This window comes from Rhinolophus sinicus, linkage group LG02 (genome assembly GCF_036562045.2).
Source record: "Rhinolophus sinicus isolate RSC01 linkage group LG02, ASM3656204v1, whole genome shotgun sequence".
Classification (NCBI taxonomy): domain Eukaryota; kingdom Metazoa; phylum Chordata; class Mammalia; order Chiroptera; family Rhinolophidae; genus Rhinolophus; species Rhinolophus sinicus.
In genome coordinates this window covers 156,429,876-156,450,076 of record NC_133752.1, presented here as the reverse complement: position 1 = coordinate 156,450,076, position 20,201 = coordinate 156,429,876, and the positions used below count along the sequence as shown (strand labels likewise).

The following is a 20,201-nucleotide window of genomic DNA, read 5'->3' as shown; positions in this document are numbered from 1 at the left end:
ATATGTATTGAAGTAGGCAGAAAGACCAAAGAGCTTTTTTGATGAAAACTGAAGCACTTTGGGTAAGTAGTAAACTCCAATAGTTTTTATCTAAGGAGTCACTATGTTAAAAATGTCTAAACTAACTGATAATAAAATAAAGAATTAATGGCTCAAAGTCAGATTTACAGATTCTAAGATGCTATAATTGATTTAATGCTTTCTATATACAATGTAACATATTTAAGTGATAAAATTAGGAATTATTCCCATTAACCTTCACTTCTTAGTGCACAGTAGCCAGTTAATAAATATTGACCAACCATTCTAAAACCCACCCCTATGAGCATCCCCCCCACCATACCTATAGACTCATGTGCATTTTTATTGATAATCCAGGCATATATCCAAAGCATGGTGAGGTATATTCAGGTATACATGAATTTACAGTCTTATAAGTATAGTCCTTAAAGAGTAACGAATATAAAGTGCAATGGAAACAAAGACATACCATGTGATTTTAGGGGGGCGAAGGGCATTTTTTTTTCTGAATTACATCTGTGTTCAAATTCTAAATTAAAGTTGTTCTAAACAGTTAGTTGTGAATGAGTGACAGTGGAAAAAATCACACCCAAACAATAAATTTAAGAATGATGTGGATACTTTTTCTGCATTTATTTCTAAGTAAGCCCTTCATACAAGTATAGCTATCTGTTGCTTAATAACTTTTATTTCTTTCTAAAAATTCTCCTGCTAGGTGAAAAAAATATTATATGAAAGAAAAATTTCCATTAATTCTAGTGTGTAAAATAATTAACCATTCCATCCCATCCAAGATACAAACAGTTTTTATAGATAGAATAATATATCAAATAAATGAAAACAAGTTTATGTAAGTTGTAAAAAATTAAAAGTAAATATGTTCATTTTGTACATAAAAAGTAAGGTAATAAAGGTTTATTGTATTCACACACACAGAAAAAAAGAAACCTTGATAGTGGGTTAAAGTTGGTGAAATTAGTGGAAGAAGGGTACAAAGGAGTCATTCTTTTAAAGATGGCGGAAATGAATGCAAGTGATTGACTTCTGGGCAGTTCTTCAATATGAGAGTCACATGTGCTTGATGATAACCATACGCTAAACATGAATGCCTTTTGAAGCACATGGAAATAGCATGCAGTTAAACAGACTGAAAAGTTTAGAGGATGCTATCTCTTCATCTCCCTTACTGGTGTGCATTTGCAAAGCAAAGCATTTTAGGTTCGTCCAAATATGACATACAATCTAAATTTGTTCCAAATGACTGTTTTTGACCAGAAACTTTGTTTCACGTTAAATGGTGAACATAACATATTATAACATATTTAGTGTGTTCGATTAAAAAAGTATATATAAAATAATTATCTGAAAAGCACTATAATTTTTCCTGATTTTGCATGATTAGGCAAAAAAAGGGGGGGGGGAGAAACTGAACAGCCTTTATGTGGAAGAAGTCCACATAATTACACTAAATAAAAGGAAACATACAACGATCAAGATGAGAGATGATAGGTCTTCAGTCAGGCTGGCAACTACGGTAATGTTGGGAAATGGCCTATTAAGAATATATTTTTATGTTGTTCTCAGCAGGATTTCTGGAGAAATTGAAATGGGGTATGAGAGAGCAAAATAATAATAATAATAACAACAACAACAATAATAATAATAACTATACCATTCTTAGCCTGAGCAACTGGAAGGATGAAATTGAAGATTGGAAGTAGAGCAGTTTTAGGTGAGAAAACAAGGAACTCATTTCTGATAGGAGTTTGAAATATCCATTAGATAGATATCCAGCTGGAGATGTTGGAGATTGAGGGGGAGGTTTAGCCCGGGGTATAAATTTGCTAGTCTGTAGCATGTAGATGATATTTAAGGTTATGAGTTCGAGGCCTGGGGCACTCTAACAATGAAGTCAGGGAGAAGAGAAGGAACCAACAGAAGAGATTGAGAAGAAATGACTAGCATGGTAGAAAGAACCTGTGGTTAATGCATGGTGCTGGGAGGAGAGACAGAGAGAGAGAGAGAGAGAGAGAGAGAGAGAGAGAGAGAGAAAGTAATCTCTGTCAAATGCTTATAAATCAAGAAAGGTGATGAAGGAGTATTGATCTTTGGATTTATCAACATGAAAGTCACTGATAACCTATATAGAACAATTCCTATGGAGAAGAATAATGTCTTCTTAATTTTTATTTGTGGTAGGTTCAAATTATTATTCTGGAGTATAATGAGTTAAGCTAATTTATTTAAATTGAATAGGAAATATCTTTATTTAAAATACCTGAGATGCCAATTTTTACTGCTTTAATACTAATATTCAAATATTAATCATTTTCCCTATTTCAATTAATCATCTTTCATCTCCTGTATACCTTGTTAACTTTTTAACAAACAAAATTAAATGAGGTATATCATATCTTATCCTTAAAAGCTTTATAAAAGAATGAGATATTTCATGATGATAAACAGTATAGCATGAGACAGGGCTTGGTTCAAATTCTAACCTCAACCTTTTATAAGATTTCATATTATGCATTCAATAGAAGAGTGTAAATACTATTAATTAATGTGATCTGATGGTAAATTTCTTCATCTGGAATAAGTGAGAAAGACCTATCTTAAAATATTTAGCACAGTGTTGGTATCTAATAATTGGAAGATGTTAATATTATAACTTCCCTAAAGCTCTTTAGTCTAACACCTCATTCCAATATACAATAATTTTAAAAATAATAAAACTCCACTAAAAATATAATTCAAATTTTTCACAAATTCACATTAGCATGCTGAAAACAACCTAGTTATAGAAGCATTTAAATATGTTAGATCATGAATTTACTAAAATGGTTTACCTAGCTCTTTGTCATAATTAATGCTTTACAAATTTAAAGTTATTTGTATTTAATTTTACTTCAAAAATTATAAAAGGTTATTTGGTAAAAAAAAAACAAAAATGAAAACTCCTATTTATAGGGCTAGCCTTCTCATTACATAATTTCTCTAATTAGATCCAAACACACATTCGTCTGCAATTTTTTGTGTTCTAGTATTCTATATCGAAGAGACACTTGAAATTCTGTTTTCTGCTGTGTGATATATCATGGACATTGTTGATTTGTTTTAAGAAACACTATTACCTCCTTTTTAAAAATATTTTTGCAATTATTTTAATTTTGTAATTATTTTTCTAAGCTGTGTGGCTGACAAAAATATAATCAAATTAATTTGTTAAATGTCAGTGGGTTATATAAAGATTTGAATATAGAAATCTTCTAATAGGAACAGTGAGGAAAGTGGCAGTCCTGATATAATTATATAATGCTTTAGAACATTTTCCGTAAAAGGCCTATAGATAGTAAAAATTTTAGGCCTTGGAGGCCAGACAGTCTCTGTTGCCATTGGAGTGTGAAATTAGCCATAGAAGATACATGAACAAATGAACTTTTTTCTAATAAAATTATATTTATAAAATTGGTGGCAGGTCAGATTTGCCCTTAGGCCAGTACTTGCCAACCCTTCTCTAGAGAACAAGATTTTCAGCTTTGCTATGACATTCACATTTGATTGTACTATTTTAGTGACACACACTCTTTTAACACTAATAGGTTCAGAACTGGAAGAAGAACACAGAAGTTTATTCAAACTTATCCTCAAAGTGCATGCTGTAGCATACCTCATGAGTATGAAAGTATCTTATTAAAAGTTATTTTGAATTCTTCAGAAACCAAACTAATTTGGATAAGATTCAAGAAATATTTGCATATAAAGAATTCCGTAGAGAGAGATATTTAAATCTTCACTTCACTATGAACAAGATAAGTGTAGATTTAAATCCTTATAAATTATATCTTTTATTTTAAATGTTAATAAAAAATACCTATGAGATTTTTCAATTCAAGAGTTGTGTAGGGAGGAAAGGTGACATGCAGAATTTTGAAATTGCTGAGTTATGACTTCTTTAGGGATGTTTATGAGGTTGATTAAAACCATAATTTTAAAATGGATAAAATTAATCACTATCTGTTAAAAATAAATTATCCTACCAAAATTTAAGAATTAATGACTCCCTTTAAAAAGTAAAGGGAATGAGATGACCCAAATCCTGCCTACATATCCCTGTTATTTGAAAGTGTATGGGAAACCAATTTCTCTTCTAAACCTTTGCTTATAAATTTCCTTCCTTCATTCAACAAATATTTGTAGAGCTTCTACTACATGCCAGATATGGTTTTAGATATCAGAGTTACAACAATGAACAAAACTAGTCAGAAAGGTCTATCTTCATGGAGGCTGTTATAGAATGAGTTAAATTAGAAAATGTATGTCTTACGAAAAAAACACACTGTATTTTAAAGGTTAAGAGTCTCACGGGCCAGAAAAAAATTGCTGTTAAATAGAAAACTATGTGTCTTATTTACTTCCTAACTGAAGTAGCATTTCTACCGAAAGAGTCTAAGAATTGCTGGTAGGAAAATTGCAGGAAACTCATTTCTGAATTAAGCCCAACGATCCAGCTTCTTGTTCTGGCTGAAATTTTCTATTCTATTGAGTTGACTTAATTTTTCTACATAACACTAACATTAGAGAGAGACCTGGATGCTTCTGGTCTTTCAAGCCTAAGGAAGAGTTTTCAAAAATATTTTAGTGAGGGGGAAAAAAGGTTTTAATAGTCTAGTTGTCGTTTATGTAAAATAGGCTTCATGAAAAAATAGGGTTCATGGATATTATAAAGTGTAATTAAAAATATAGGTTTTATAGTATCATCTCAACTTTGAGAAAATATTTAAGAAACAAAAAGGCAATAATTCTGGTGCCATGCTTTTCAAAACTAAAGAGAAGAAAAACTAGTTTAAATGTAGAAAAAAAAGCGTTAATCCTAAAATTAGTTGACCAAGATTCAAATTCTAGCTTGTGACTTTGGACAATTCATTTTAAGATCTGAGACTCTGTTTTTTAATCTGTGTACAATAGTGATAATAATACCTGTCCTTCCTTGTGGAATTGATGTGAGAGATCAAAGACGTAATGAATGTGAATGTGTTTTGTAAACACTAAAGTCCTATTTAAATTAGAAGAATCATTGTTCTTAATCTATAAAATAGTGTTGTGATGAAAGCAGTTTTATTCATTTTAAGAGTCATATATTAAATGTATTTGTTCCTTAAGCTTTTTTCACTTGCTTATTTCTTATTTCTAATGTGACTCCTGTCTAGACAGAGAAAAAAATAATAGTAAAATGACGTCAAATTAATGTTTGTCTTTCAGACATATTTATTGATATTTAATTCCCTTTTCTATTTTGCTTTTAAGAAGACATGTGGGACACTTTCCCCTGACTTTTAGGAAGATATTTTGAGCCTATGTCAAGATCCTTTATGATGCTTGGCTTAGCTTGAAGGTGAGCAATTGCATTCTCGTGGAATGATATTTAAGCTTCATTTCAAAATCCTAATTCCAAGAATTAAAGTTAACACTCTGGGAATCCTCCACTATGCTATTTTTTTCTCCTCATTTTTCCTTTATTGTGTTTATAGCTCACTTCCTCTTTATACTTCACACTTCGCTTTTCTATCCTGTTAATAATGTTAGATCAACACAAAGAGATTTTTTTAATTCTTAATAATGTAATTGTTCAAAATTAATTAATTAAACAGATTTCCTAGATCATATGAGAATCAATCATTTATGACAGAAAGCCACTAAACAAAAATCCCAGTGTAGCTAAAAAGTTTCCTGTGGACACTTGAGGAGTCTTTGACAAACTACAATTTAAGCAAATTGGCCATTGACCTGAAATTTCACTTAAATGAAATTTACTTTAGTGGCTAATAACAATGGTAGTTTCAATATTCAATTGCTCAAAACTTTGTTTTTGTTAACAATTTAATGTCTTGTAAAAATATAAGATTGGTAAATTAGCTGAGGAAAGCCATTAAATTTTTATTGTCTATTTTCTGTGTCTTAAAAAAAAAAAAATCACAGGTCTTTATTTTTCTGGAATGTGTTGTTAACTCAACAAAATTGCAAGGTAGAAAAAGTTAATCTTCAGAGAAGCCCTAACTCTCCTATTGAACCTCAGCCCCTACTGTGGTGTCTGTTCCTTTTTGTTCAGAAAATCCAACTTGGTAGGCCAACCTGAGTTTGAATCCTGGCTCTACAGCAACCCACTGAGTAATTTTGTCCATCTGTAAAATGGGATTACTAATAAAGCTTACCTCTTACATTTGCCATAAGGATTAAGTGATTTAGTAAATGTAAACACGTAGGAAAAGTCTGACACAAGGCAAATGTTATTGTCACAGTAAGTGCTAATATTTTGCGCCTTCAAATTCATGCAACCCGAACTTGTTCTTCATGACTTTCTAGCTGGCCTGCCCTCCCCAGAAGCAGCCATTCTCTACTCTCCTGACTTCCCTGCCCTCAGTTTTATTCTGCCAGAGTTTTGATAGATAATAGCTAACATGATAAAGTGGATGATAATGATGGAAGACAATAGCTAACATGATAACATGGATGATAATGATGGGAGAAAGCCAATTTGGAAAGAAGGGGGCTGTGGAGCTCAAGAAAGGTGGGTTCAAATCCCAGAGTGCCACTTAATAAGCTGTAGGATTTGATGTCAACTACTTAACTGCTTTCCGCTACAGCGTCTTCATCTGAAAAATTAAGATAGTAATAGAGTGGTTATCACCTATTAAGAATCCTATGGACCTGTCACAGAAGTTGAACTACTCTGAGGGACATAACACATTTATTATAAGAATCAGAACTTGTATGACTGTGGGACCTGGCTAAGCAGTCTAAATGTGTTGCTCCCGTATGTAAAGCTGTGCCTGAAGTCAGCAAGGGCCAACAGCGAGGAAGGGGAGGTGAACACAAATTGAGGGGAGCAAGAACAAACTGTGAAGATAAGCTGGAGTTTATGGGGACACATTGGGTCCTGCTTCTTTCTGTCACTGGCACTTGTGTCCACATCTCACTGCCTATAAGCATCCAGTTGTAAAGATATTGGTGACATGTGGAAAAGCTGACACTGCCATGGAAATTGGCCCAGAATTAGAAGAGGCTGCAGGAGAATCCAGTGGGAGCTGCAGGAGCTGTTGATTCATGCCAACAAGGTAAGCTAGAAGATCCAGGACACCAGGCGTGAGCCATAGCAGCATCTGACCCTACACCAAACTTCCCAGCAGAAATACAGCTGCTGCATCACTTCTGCCTTCCAAATCTTGCACAAATTATACTCATGGCCTATCCTAACCCAGAAGCATGCAGGAAAGGGAATTCTCAAAACATCAATCCAGCTTAGCTAAATTGACCCACAGCAAACACCACACAGATGGAATGATGCCAAAACCTTATACCTTCTGTTTTAGATGTGCATAAAATATATCTTCTTTATGTTCTGTAACAGATGTCTTCCTGCTTCTGAGCCTGAGTCCTATAGTGCTGAAAGGAGAAAAGACATAAACTTATCAATGAAAAGGATCTTCCTTTGACTTAAACTGTCTTTTTTGGATAAAGACAATCTCTTTCAGGTAAATGCTTAGTGTTTAAGAGTTTCTTCACCAACCCATCCCTACCCAGGACTTGTTCTCTCTACCCCTCCTTCTAGCTAAGATGGCATCTCTATATGGAATTGAGTTAAAAGATCATGGTAAGATAGAGTGTAGGCCTCACATCCATCTATACCCATGGTATCTGTTGGTACCTGCCATGGAAGTCTGTGGAACTGAGGCCTAATTTTAGCATAGTTACGTCCTGACAGGATGACCAACTCATTCTGGTTTTCCTGGGGCTGTCCCAGTTTTAAAAATGAAAGTGCCATGTTCTGGGGCCACCTCAGTCTCATGCATACCCAACTGGTTTGTCACCCTGGGGTTTGATGTTCCTCACCCTTCTGACTCTGTTCTTGCTACGCTTAAATATGCAAAACTGAGATCATATGGATTATCAGGTGGGCCTTTTAGGCTGTTGGCAGGAATGAATTCCTGTGGGACTGCTAGACTGCGGTCAGTTTCTTGCCGGCTATTGGACAGAATCCACCCTCAGATCCTTGACCTGTGAGTCTCCCCAATATGGCAGCTTGCTTTATCAAAGCCAGAGACGGTCTGCTAGAAAAGCAGAAATCACAGTCTTATGTAACCTAATCATATAAGTGACAACACGTCACCTTTGCCACATTCTGTTGCTTAAAAACAATTTGCCAGACCAGCCAACAATCAAGAGAAGAGCATGAATACACACTCCTCCAATGCCTTCTTTCTCCTACATCATCACATTCTCCATCTCTAATGGATCACAATAATCAACATGCAAACGTGCTTTAGATTATCTAATGTTGAAGCAAACCTATGGATCCACATATCCTTCTAGTTACCACCTGATTTATCGTTTTAAATGTTACGGTTAGCACTTTTCACATTTTAAGAAATCTTAGCCTATTCTAATACAATACATTCTTCTTTGCTTTTTATTCTAAGATCTTTGCTGTTTTATTTTTTATATGTAGCATAGCTATGTTTTATTTTTACAGTACTTTCACACTTAGAACATTATATATTGCATGAGATAGAGATCATGATATTTTTCTATATTGCTGTCAAATTGACCCAGAAATATATAATAAAAAAGACAACCCTTTCACACTGTACAGTAGTGAAACCTTGTCATAAATCATGTGGCCATACACAGAAGGTGCCAAAAAATGTATACACATTTTAAGAAAGGAAAACTGTATTAAAATTGTAATACTTGATATATATCGATAACAAAAGATGAATACAAGTCACATTTGACTTCTGCAATTATAAGAGGTGCTCAAAGTGGTTCCCATCAGCGTCCAGACACTTCTGATTACAGTGAACTACTGCTTGAGCAACATTGACCAAAATTTGCACTTGTGTAAATTTTTTTGACACCCCCAGTATGTGTAGGTTGATTAGATTCATTTTTTATTGTGAAGTCTAAATAAAACTATGGATAAAAATTAAACTTATAAAGGATTCTTGTATCATCAAAGAGGTTATACTTCTCCACAGCAAGGAATGTAAAATCCAGTAAGTCTCACTAATCAATACGTTGACACATGATAGACAGAGCTTCATACGTACAAACACACACAGATATCTAGACATCTATATTCTCTTAATCATAAGTTAACCTTTGCTATTTTGTTAGACAAATAGTGTTCTCTTGTTGCTTCTGTATTTAACACGTCTTTAACTTAATGAAATTAACCTTTTGTTTGTTTGTTTTTTACTTCTTAGTCATTTGCATTTCTTTCCTATAAATTCTCCCTGCTCATTTCTCTGTTAACATTTTAATATTTTTTCTTAGAGCTATCACCTGTATGTTTATTACTCATTTTTGCTTCTATTTTATTGTTAATATCCAGAAGTTTTAAATGGAACATAGCCAAATCTACTGATATTTTCATCTATTTTCTTCAGATTAATTTCCAGAAATTAGAATTTAATTATTTCATGCATGTGGAACATATCTGTGCAAATGAAGATTGGTCAAAATTGAAATATTTTGTTTCCAAATATGTGGGTGATTTTCCTAATATCATTTACTGAATCATCCACTTCTTTCCCAATTTTTGTGCTCAATACTGAGACTAGGTAACTTAAGAAGTCTTGGGTCAGGGTTAATGCCTGTAGTGTGTGTGAAAGCCTATTCTCTACCCGGCCAATCCCCTCCTTTTCACTCTCCCCCCAAAAGCCTCCAGGTTCTGCCCTGGGTTTTGGAAGCTTGGGGTATCTCCATAGCCTAGAGGGGTATTTTGTGTGTCTGTGTTCTGTCTTTCCCTTTCAGCTTCTCTTAATGTTTTACATATGTCTTTAATTTAGCTATACTACCCCATGGTAGAAAAAATTAACCGAAAAATATAATTTATATAATCTTTGAGCACGGATACAAGTATGCATACACAAACATGTTCTACCCTTTGCTATTTAGGAGCTCTCTCTGGCTATGAAAATAGAACTAACAAATATCTACAAAAACAATCCTGTTACTGCAAATGTTCAGCAGTCTTAGTAGAAGAGAAAGCCAGGTAGAGGGGTGATTTGCTTTTCCTGCTTTTAATTAAAGTATGGATTAAATCAATCAATTTAATATATAAATATCTCTGTAGTCATTATGTGAACCTACTAAAAGTAAGCAAAATTAATGAACTCATCTTCAGGAAATTTGCTTTGGTGTTATATGCAGGTATGCAAACTGAATTAGAACTACTATGAAAAAATTAAAAGTGAAGTTGTTAAATGAATATGCATAAAGTAAGACCTGACTATAGTTTTTCCTTCCCTTTCCATTTTGTATCTCTCTCTGTCTCTCTCTGTCTCTGTCTCTGTCTCTCTCTCTCTGTCTTTCTCTCTCTCATTTTTTTAGGCCTTATAAACAGAATTGAATAAATCATAATCCTCAGTTCATGATACACCATCATCATTAATCTGTGCAATTCATTTTCTTGATCTTTTTTTTTTCCTTTTATTCCCACTCCTCACTACCATTTCCTTCCTTTCATAGTTACTTACTCTAATACATTTAATATGTGTCCTTGGATATGTATGTATCCTTAAAAAATGTGCATTATTGTTTTATGAATATAACTGCTTTTAATTTATGAAAACAGTATTCTGCTACAAACATGCTTGTGGTTATTTTTAACTCAATATTGTGGCTTTGAGCTCAGCTGTGTGCTATATGTGTATGTAGATCATTGTTTTTGACTACTACATAGTCCGTAGGCTATTTCAACCACACTTTTTCATCTCTTCTCCTATAGATGAACTCCTAGGCTTCCCATAATTCCCTGGTCCCCAGACAAAACTGTGGCAAAGTTCCAGAATCAACCTGTGGAAGAGGCTCCCAGGAGAGGGTTGCTGGGTCATAGGGTCGCACATTCTTGACGTCACTAAGTGCTGCCAGATTGTTCTCCAGATTTGTTGGCTTCTATTTCTTAAGTATTTTGACAAGATTCACATTAATGTTGGTATTGCACCAACATTTAGGGGCTGGTTGAATTATATAACTATGTGCAAAGTCAAAAAGAAATCTAATGTTTCAGATACTTCTACATGCAACTCTCTTTTAGATTATTTAACTGAAAAAATAACAGCATTTTTGAGAAATGGTACATGCACTATTTGGTTTTATCCATATTTATAAATGTGGGTCAGATTTTAGGAAAACATTTTGAATAAAATTATATTTCAATTGAAAAGGGATGATGGTTGTATAATATAACTTATAGGATAACCAAAAATTTTATAACCATTATATACATTTTACACTTACAAATACCTTAACATAAATTAGGCCTGCCCAGAGAAAATAACAAGAGCAGCTATTTGTTAAATATGGCCTATGTGTTAGAGAAATAAACACTATTTTATTATTCTTATGTATTTATTATTCTATACAGCACAATCACTGTATAGTATTCATTATTTTGCTCATTTTACAGGTAAAGAAATTAATATTGAGAAAGTTTAATTATTTCCCACAAGATTGCACAGCCATTATATAAAGGAGTGAGGATTCAATTCAAGGACTAAATTAACTCCAAGTCTTAATCTTCACTATGTACTTCAGAAAAAGATGGTAGAATGGACAGCATAAGGACAGTTTGGCTTGGTGCTGAAGAGCAGAGTCTTTGAAGCTAGATGTCCAAGTATGAATCCCAGTGTTGCCACTGACATACTCTGAAACCTTGAGCAAGTCACTCAACCTCTCTATTCCTTAGTTTCCTTCCCTGGAAACCAAAGATGATGACAATAATAATAATGCCTGCCTCCTAGAGTTGTTTGGACCTGTAAAGGATAAAATGCACTTAAAGTTTAGGGCAGTTTCTGGAGCATAGTAAGTAGTCAGGTAATTACTATCTTTTCTTTTTCGAAAGAAGACTGCATTTTTGTTTGGATATTCATTTTTTTTTCTGTCAGAATCCTGTTTACCAAGGGGAAGCTGATCTCATCCACAGGTCTAGGTGCCGGTCCTGGTCAATCTGAATCAATCAGCATAACTCCGTGACTCTTGCTAGTGACTGATTCTAGAATGCTCTAATGTGCAACTGTGGCCAGTGAGACTCAAGTAGATTTGTCTGTGTGTGTGTTGGGTGGGTGGTTGGTTCTGGGTCTTTGCTTGCTTTTCTGGGAAAAACTACTGCATGACCTCTTGACATGTATGAGGAAGTACAGAAACACTGAAAGTTAGTGGCACCCCACCTCCACCCCGACCCCGCCTTCAGCCACGAGGGGAACAAGACTTAGAAACAGCAACGGCCATAAAGGGACAGAACCTGAGTCACTCAGCACATTCTGGAGCCACTAGAGAACCAAAGCCTACTCTAGCTCTAGACTCCAAACTATTGTTTAAGCCAGCATGAGTTGAATTTTTGGTGCAGCGGGTTACTAAGTGAAAGTTGTAATCATGTGTCTATAAACAGACCATGAATAAATACGGTCAATTTTCCTACCGCTGAGATTTTAGTGATTAGGAAAATGAATTACTTTATTCTTTAATAGTTTCTTGAGGAAGAATTCAGATAACAGAGGAAAACTAGGTTAAGTTGGTATGGTAAATACTAAAAAAACTTTCCTAGGAAAATTTGAATATATGAGAAAAATTCTTGGAAATAGAATTACACAGGAAGGCTTTGTGAAAGAAGTTGAAAAGAAGATGTAAAAGATATGCAAATATGGTAAAAAAAAAAAAAAAGAAGAAGAAAGAAAGGAACTGAATCAGAAAGAGTTGGGGGAAGACAGTTAACCCAAAGGGCTTATAATTTGGATGGTGATTATGGATCTGACTGAAGTTAGTAACATGGAGCTAGGAGGTGGGCAAGAAGTGTATGAATAAAATTAATCAGCCTCCCTATTACAATCAGAAATTTGGTGTGCAGTTGTGGGATAGCTCTGCAAATGAATACTGTAATCATAACCTTAACTATAAACCAAAATTGCACATAATTTAAACTATCATGTTTATTTAACATTTACCAAACATTTACCAAACACTGCATTGTGCATACAAAGTTTCATAAAAAAACACACACACAAAAAAAACAGTTCTTCATAAAATGGTGCAATTTTAGCATAGCATATATCAAATAAAGGTAAATGATATCACAAAGCTGGTGAACAAGATTTGCAACATAGATGACAGATTGTTCTGGTGGTTTCAATAATCTGGATGGAAGAATCCAGAAGGAGGAAAGTGATTTCCCTGGTTCATGTTCAAAGTTGCATTAAATGGCACACTCTTTTCTCTAAGCATGTAACAAGGCATACATATCTATTTAATGGATGAGGTGGGACACACACAAAAAGCAATGACTTTTATTTCTTCTCTTCTCAAAACAATACAGTGATGACTGATAGTCTCTGTTTTAAGGTCCTTTTACAAAGAATAATGTATGCTCTTCTTTCCTCAACTTTCAAAGATAGAAGATCACAAACAGAATTTAACAATGTTATATAGGCTGTTAAAATTAATGTTCTTAATATATAAAGGACCCATATATCAATTACAAAACAACAAATATTATTATAGACAAATGTAAAGGATAAATTCTGTGAAGAAATATGTATGGTCAATAATCATTAAAAATATTCAATTGCACTGGTTAAAAAAAAGTGCAAATTAAAATAACTTTTTTTTTTCTTTCATCTTTTGGATGGATGGTATTCAGTGTTGTGAGACATATATACTCAAACACTGCTCTCTATGTGTAATTTGATAAAATATTTCTGGAGTGCTATATTGAGGGCCAATACTTACATAATACAAACTATGCTTCAAAGTTCTATATTACATTTATTAACTTGATCTCACAACAACCCAATGAGTTAGGTGTAATTCTGATTTTCATTTTACAGATGATAAGAAACTAAGTCAGGAAAAACTTAACTACATTGGTCAGAATGACACAACCAGTTGGTGGCAACAATGAGATTTGCTTTACCTTAATAAAGATAGGATACCTTGAATTTGGGAGCTTAGATATTAAATTTGTCACATATTATACTTTAGTATATGATCACTTTGTCTAGAATTATAAGTGGTTATTAAAGCGTTCCAAACATACTATAGATATTTTATTCTTTAAAGATTTCTGGGAGGTAGGAGGATAAAGATGTCAATTATTTCATTTTGCAGGTGAGATTATACTAAGATTAAATAACTCATGCCCAAACCCATGGTGTGGTAGAATAAATAATGGCAGAAACATCTCTTTGCTTCTTAGACCTTGTAGTAGTCAACACAGTTTTCATGTGGAATTTCTAATACCTCTTATTTTTAAAATATATATTATCATGCAATATATTAGTAATGAATATTAACTGTTTATGGATTTCCTTTGAGTTGTGCAAAATGGGCAAACAAGTGGCTTCAGAAACCCAAAAGAGAATTATTGATGGTAAATCTGATTAGTGATTTTTTTTCTAGTTTCTCACCCCATTATAATAAGTAGTAAAAATAAAACAAAGAAACAAAAAGTATTGACAAAGTAATTTGTTGATTTTCATTAAGCAACATGCTTATTTAATGAATTTATCATATGTCAACATTTTGTGGAAATCTCTCGAATTTTGGAGAAACATCTAGAATATATTAAATCACAGAAAATCTTTATTGAATGACTAACCACGAAATAAGGTTTCAACCAAAATATATAGTGATTGAATTATTAAACCAGGATTTAAGGAATTAAGACAATTGGTTTATTATATAGAAAGCTCCCAGCTATTTGAGACCAGTTATGTGGGACAAAATGATCTAAAAATGTAACTGCATTAGTATTACACAGACCAATTAATAAAATCAATATTCTCATTCACATAAATTTCTCAAAGACCTCTAATAAATATGGCCCTAGAATTTTTCTCCTTAGAGAAAGGAAAACAAAACATGGTAGCCTTTAAGCAGTGGAATTCTGATAGACACAATTATAGCTTCCAATCACATATCAGGTTTGATAGTGCATTTTACCTAAAATAACACCATAGTAGATATGAAAAGAAAAAAAATTACTAAAGCGATTACAGTGTAATGTAGAATGAGAGGTTTTGTTTGTTTGTTTGTTTTTGTTTTTAATTAAAGTTTATTGGGGTGACAATGGTTAGTAAAGTTACATAGGTTTCAGGTGTACAATTCTGTAAAACATCATCTAAATATCACATTGTGTGTTCACCACCCAGAGTCAGTTCTCCTTCCATCCCCATATATTTGATCCCTTTTACCTTCATCTACTTCCCCTTTTCCCCCTTACCCTCTCTGGTAACCACTAAATTATTGTCTGTCTATGAGTTTTTGTTTATTTGTTTGTCTTGTTCCTTTGTTGCTTTCGGTTTTATATCCCATATATCAGTGAAATCATATGGTTCTCGACTTTTTCTGTGTGACTTATTTTGCTTAGCATAATAATTTCAAGTTCCATCCATGTTGTCTCCAATGGCACTGTTTCGTCTTTTCTTATGGCATAATACCATGTTTCCCCCAAAATAACACTGGGTCTTATGTTAATTTTTGCTCGAAAAGACGCATTAGGGCATATTTTCAGGGATGTTTTATTTTTCCATGTACAACAATCATGTACAACATTTATTCAAATACAGTCATGTCATCTTCTTCTGGAACATTGTCATCATGTACTAAATGCATCCATCTGGCTGACGATCTTAACCGGGGCTTATTTTGGGGGTAGATCTTATTTTCAGGGAAACACGGTAGTATTCCATTGTGTTCTTTGATGAGGCAGACCTGGGTTTAGTCCCAGATTTTGCCACTTTCTTTTTGTATACACTTGGGCCAATTGTGGGAATAATAATAGTATATACCCCAAATAGGCATTGGGAAAACAGAATAAGATTGTGCATGTAGCGTGTACTGTGGGTCTTGCCACAGAATAAATACTTATTAAATATTAGCTCTTATAATTGTTTCTGATATCCTCTCTCTTTGTCATGGTCTATGACCCACAAAGATATAGTACAAAATCAAGATTAATTAAAGACAAGATTTAATATATTTCCCTGTAAAAACCATATCTCACAACAGTCTTCTCTTAAGTAGGATAATAACGTTACCATAAGTAATGTCTCAGTAACTTTAGAAATCAGTCCATAATTGAATTGAAAGTTGCCACAATTTTTAATTTAAGATCTCATTTTAATTTAGCTTTCTTCCAATTCTTCATTCTGCTCTATCTGATAATTCATTCTCAAAGAGACTGCACAATTATTATAAATCACTTACTGTGTTTTGGTATACATAATAATTGTGTTCATATCATTTTGTTAATCTTAAAAATGGCATTCTGTACTGTCATGATGCCCCTTCTAACTCTTACTTTTGCCAGATAGCTGTAAAGCAAGATAATAGCAAGTAACTTCTAATGGATTACATGTTAATAGACAGGAATCATAACAACTGATATTGCTCTATGTTCTCTGGGTTTGATCAATTCTGTATTTTCCAAAGAGCAAAATGCCTATCCAAAAGTGTCTCTTCTCTAGCATAATATGTTATCAACCTATCTTGTAAAAATAGCTTCCTTGTTCTTTATGAGCTTTCAAATAACAACTTTTATTATTTTTATCAAGTTTGGAATTTTAAAATAGTGTCAAGTTCACCTTGGTATCTCATATTTTCTGAACACATTTATTTATTCTACTAAGTGCATTTCTGATCCTAGATTAGGATGCAAAAAATATAAAGAGAAGAACAAAAATGAATGTTAACCTCAATAATACAAATAAATGTATTCAACTGTGTTTTGACCTGAAGTCACTGGGTATTTCTACCCAGTAATCTTACAGAGTTACAGCTCAAATTCAGGGTACCTTGGGGAATTGCATATGATTATAGACCATAATAGCAATTCATGATAAATGACCAGAAAATCAGGGAAAAGAAAATATAAATAACGAAATTTCAAGTTCTTATAATAGAAGATTTAAAAACCATGGTTTTGTTAAAAGTACCAAATTATGCTATATAAACATATATGAATTAAAGAAGTGATTTAAGTGTTTTTTTAAAAAATTTCGCCCAATATTACAATTTCCCTAATATATAGAATAATCTTTTATAATATGGGAAGGAAAATCATACTATTTAGCTCAATTGATGTCAGAGACTTATTACTCCGCAATGTCTTTATATGGGAAGAGTCCATGAAGTTCACTTAGGTGAGCCCATTTTCCTCAGTGTTCAACTCTTATAATGTTTTTCTCCTGATACTTAACTCTTTCGGAAGTGTTCAAGTTCGCATTTTCTCATGTAAAAGATTTTGTGGTTTTATGATTTATGACCTTATGATTCTCAATCAAGTGCATGAGACGACAAAAAAATCACAAGTGAGTTGGTTTGAAGTATTATCTATGCATAGAGTGGGGAAAAAATTATTTCTCTCTTCTTTGTCACCTCTCCATTCATCACTTCTTAGTCTTGGAATATAGTATTTCAGTATTAGGTCTTTTAGCATTTGATTAACAATCAGTAACTCTTAGGTTCTCTATTCTTTGTTGGAAGTAGGGATGACTCAGAGCTGGGTTGGAACCCTGCCTCTTCTCACTGGAAACACTCATTGGCATATCTCAGTTTCACTACTGCTCTAGGAATTGACCCAAAGACTATAGCAAGTTAATTCTTTATCTGTGTTCATGAATATATGATTCCTGGCAGTGGATTGAAGCAAAACCAAGTTTCTAAGATGAAAACCCCTAACCAAACACTGATTACTTTAAAATATTTTGAGTTCAGCCACGGTCCTTGACTTGGGGATAAATTAAGTATATTTATTGTCTTTCCATTGTCTCTCAGTTGGCAAAGCATATTTTCATGTCCAGTCTGAAAGAAAGGGTGTTAGAAAGGTGACAGGCATGGTCTTGGCCACAACCAGCAGGACAGCTAGAGATTGGCTTCGTCCAGCAAGAAGGAAGACAGTGGCTTGCCTTTCAGCTCTTCCCCCAATGTTGCTATCAAGCCTACAACTTTCACTGACCAGGAATTCTTAATAGATAATTATGATCAGTGAATACACAAGGATATGCCCAAACTAATGATGCAAGGTGCTAATTTTTCTCATTTACCAAAAGATATTTGAGTGTAACTGGATCTGTTTTGCTGAACTATTTGTGCATATTTTAAACTTATTCCAAGTGCTTTCTTTGCTTACCTAATTACTTCAACCTAATTAGGCTCTATGTTACTACCTCATCTAAGCTTTCCCGAGATATTACAATTTTCCTAATGCATAAAATAATATTTTATAGTATGGGAAGTGAAATCATACTATTTAGCATATTATTTAGCTCAATTGATGTCACAGGTTTATTATGCTGCAATGTCTTTATATGGGAAGAGTCCGTGAGGTTCACTTAGGTATGTCCACTTTCCTTAGTGTTCAACTCTTACAATGTTTTTCTCCTGGAACTTAACTCTATTGGAAGTGCTCAAGCTTGCATTTTCTCATGTAAAAGATTTTCGTAAGCTCCCTTTTGGCCTACTTCATTACTTGGCTTCACTTTACATGTTCTCATTTTTGAACTTGTTATTCTCTGTGGACAAGGTTTTTGACATCCATCTTCTCTTTAACAGTAAAAAATGTTATACATCCTGGAATTACTCATACCATAATCTACTCACGTTCCTTCCTTTTGCTACAGGAATTGCATGGGTAAACCAAAGACATTATATAACCATTGTTGTAATTTTTTTTCTTTTCAAGTAACTGCAAGTCTCATTTTCCTAATATCTCAATGGAACATATTTAGATTTCATCTCTTCTCTCTCTTTTTTAAAACTTTCTCACTGCCTTCGTGTTTATTGTGAAATAAATGTCAAGCCCTAGCTATAAAGTCACAGCTATAAGTCATAGTTTTTTTTCTATAAAAAAAAAAAGATGGAATAGATCTCTCCAGCCCAGATTATTTGAATACATTCTGTAACATTCTCTTTTTTAAGGTCTATGAAATTCACTAGAATATGTTCATGCTGTTAATGTTAAATGATTTCTTATTTATTCGGGGATTTATTATTTGTTTATTTACTTGGTAAAAGGCCATAAGGAAGGTGGAAATTTAGAGCATTGTGGCAAATGTGACTTTATCATCTATGTACACATTATGTATAAAAATATGGAATATAGCATCTTATTTTGAAACAAGTTTAAAAGCATATCAAATATCTGGTAAGCCACTCCAGGATCCCTACTGCTGTTGAACTACTCTAGTAAAATACCATCTTTCAAACAGAAAGAAGGCTCAGACGGTTCTTATTAGCCTCTATTATTAGCCTTTGCTAATTCTTCCCTTAGCTCCAAGGATTTAAAGGGCAAAGTCTGGAGCCTTTTCCATGTGTTTCAACTGATAGGTTTTGGTACTATACAAAAGCACACAGCTTTCTGGGAACAACACTCAGCTGACAGTGAGGAATTATCAATGATTAATTTAGGAAGTCCATCCTAAGCATGTGGAAGTAGCTGTCGGATAATGGCAGGAAGTGCTGTGCATCCAGGTGATGGGTTTGCTTTGCATACCTAAGTTTCAGAAGATGGTGATGGAAGCTGGGGAAGGAGGGCTTGAAGGCATCTCTTACAGCATATTTTCAGTAAGGCCAGACATGCTACACACTTTGAAGAGTCAGACTGGGGGAGGAAGCAGTTTGGAACAAAAGTGTATATTCAGGGTAAGTAGAGGAAAGCAGCTATTAAGATTTTGTTTCTGTTATTTCACTGCTTTCTTTCATAATTCTTCCCTTTAACTCTCCTTTCCAGGTGCCCAAATGATCACATCCCCCTCCCCAGCGGTCAATTCCTGTGGAAGTAGAGATGGATGATGTGGCGATTGGACCTGGTGTCAGAATCCCAGAATCACACCATAGGAGGCCTTGTATGGCGGTTCAAGTTCTCCCTGAGAGAGGTTTCATAAGTCGAGCTCCTCCTGGGTTTCCCCCCAATTTGCTGCCACTCATCATCCCGCCTCCCTACACTCACCTGATTTCTGGATCGTGATTTGAGAAGCCTGGTTCTGTAGATACCTCAGTGATTTTCCTAAGGCCGTAGACACTGAGCTGGTGATTTTGTAATTGGCTGATTCAAAAGAACAGAAGTACGTCTATTTCAAATACATTTATTGAAGATAGATGTATTCGCGGGGCGATGAGGATTC

At 33.9% G+C, this 20,201-nt stretch overlaps 1 long non-coding RNA gene across 1 annotated transcript in view; it reads left to right on the top strand.

Moving 5' to 3' along the window:
• Positions 1-20,182, top strand: part of LOC141570112 (uncharacterized) — an 81,048-nt gene extending 60,866 nt beyond the window's left edge. Inside the window, exons 3-5 of the long non-coding RNA XR_012494011.1 lie at positions 5,329-5,416; positions 6,385-7,553; positions 19,808-20,182. This is a non-coding gene — a long non-coding RNA (uncharacterized LOC141570112). The remainder of the gene's footprint in view (positions 1-5,328; positions 5,417-6,384; positions 7,554-19,807) is intronic.
• The last annotated feature ends 19 nt before the right edge of the window (positions 20,183-20,201 follow it).